This window comes from Oryctolagus cuniculus, chromosome 7, assembly GCF_964237555.1.
Source record: "Oryctolagus cuniculus chromosome 7, mOryCun1.1, whole genome shotgun sequence".
NCBI classification, from domain to species: Eukaryota; Metazoa; Chordata; class Mammalia; order Lagomorpha; family Leporidae; genus Oryctolagus; species Oryctolagus cuniculus.
This window is the reverse complement of record NC_091438.1, coordinates 113,034,800-113,037,065: the sequence shown is the minus strand read 5'-3', so window position 1 is coordinate 113,037,065 and position 2,266 is coordinate 113,034,800.

The following is a 2,266-nucleotide window of genomic DNA, read 5'->3' as shown; positions in this document are numbered from 1 at the left end:
ATTCGCACAAGGAAAAATGGATAATATAGTAAGTTAATATCTACTAAATAAATTGAATAAACAATTAGCAACCTACCAAAACAGAAAGTTCCAGGATCACATTGTTTCACTGGTGAATTCTAAATAATTAAGGAAGATACAATACCAAGTTCTCTAAAATCCCTTCCAAATTTTAGAAGCAGAAAGAGTATTTCTAATTCACTGTATAAAGCTAGCATTATCAAAGCCAGGTAATAACATTTTGAGGAAGTGTAATCAAAGGCTATCATCTTTTTTAAAATAATTTTTTGAAGATTTATTTATTTATTCGAATGGCAGCGTTACAGAGAGGCAAAGGCAGAGAGATGGAGAGAGAGAGAGAGAGAGAGAGAGAGAGAGAGAGAGAGAGAGAGAGAAAGAGATGTCTTCCATCCACTGGTTCACTCCCCAAATGGCCGCAACAGCTGGAGCTGCGCCAATCTGAAGCCAGGAGCCAGGAACTTCTTCTAGGTCTCTCATGCAGGTGCAGGTGGCCAAGCACTTGGGCCATCTTCTACTGCTTTCCCAGGCTATAGCAGAGAGCTGGATCAGAAATGGAGCAGCCTGGACTTGAACCGTAGCCCATACAGGATGCTGGTGCTGCAGGTGGTGGTTCTACCTGCTAAGTCTCAGTGCCAGCTCCAAGACTATTATCATTCAAGGATATCAATGCAGACATCTTCTACAAAATATTAGTAAAGCAAATTCAAATAATGTAACAAAAAATTGTATACCACAACTGTGTAGAATTTATTCCAGTATGCAAGGATGGTATAACATTAAAAATCAATTCAATGCTTCACAACAAAAAGCTGAGATAAAATCATATATAATAAGAAATCACATTTATATATTCATTATAAGGAATTGGCTCACATGATTATGGAGACTGGAAAATCCCAGCTTTGGTCATTGGCCATCTGGAAACTCAAGAGAGCCAAAGGTGTAGTCTAGTCCCATTCTGAATGCCTCAAACCCAGGGCGGGTGATGGTGTGGTTCTTGTACGAGACCCAGCAAGAGTTGGGTTTTAATCTGAAGGCAAGACCAACGAATGTTGTCCTCCATCAAGGAAGTCAGGCAGGAGGAAATCTCTCTTAAGTAGAAGAGGACTAGCATTTTGTTTTATTCAGGCCTCTGCTTGATTGGATGAGGCTCACCCCCAAGTGGGATAATACATAAATCTTAAAACAATACATGGAAAACAGAATTAAAAGATAAGCTTTTTTATGCAATTTTGAAATTCATGCATAGAGTGCTCATCAATGAATTCAGGGAAAATGCATGTTGCAAAAATGCTTCACACAGATTTCAAATGTATTTGCACCAAAATTAGATTATTGTTTAACTAAGATTCCCCAAATTTTTGATGCATCCCCATATTTGTAATAGAGATTTTTTTCATAACATGCATTTTTCATGAGGACACCTTGTGAGTGTGGATTTAAAAATTTTCACAGGGCCATCACTGTGGCGGAGCAGATAAAAGCTGCTGCCTGCAGTGATGGAATCCAATTTGGGTGCTGGTTTGAGTCCCAGTGGCTCCACTTCCAATTCAGCTCTCTGCTATGGCCTGAGAAAACAGTAGAGGATGGCCCAAATCCTTGGCTCCTGCACCCGTGTGGTAGACCTGGAACAAACTCCTGGCTCCTGGCTTTGGATCTGCCCAATTCCAGCCATTGTGGCCATCTGGAGAGAAAACCAGCAGATGGAAGATCTCTCTCTCTCCCTCTCTCTCTCCCTCTCTCTCTGTCTCTCTCTCTGTCTCTCTCTCTCTCTCCCTCTCTCTCTGCCTCTGCCTCTCTCTAACTCTGCCATTCAAATAAATAAATAAATCTTTTAAAAATTTTTTTGCAACAAAATAAGCTTATCTTTTAAATCCATTTTCCCACAAACTTCTTGAAGTACTTTCATATAGTGTCACACACAAACACACATATGTACAAGTATGCATGCATTATTCTCCACAAACAAGCACACATATATGTTACCTTACATGTGTACATATATGCTATACACAAATATATTACTATATTCATCTACACATACACAGCATCAGTTAACACGTGAAAAAATGTTTAGAGGTAACAAAAACAAACAGGGACAGGGAAAAGAGATGGGTGAGGAGAGAAAATGAGCAGACGGTGGGTGGACGTGGTTGCAGGAGTAGCATTGGTATTTGATGCCTGCTTCAAATTGCCCAGGAAAAGGGGAGGAGTTAGAGCACTTGAAGTTCAAGCTTGTGGAAAT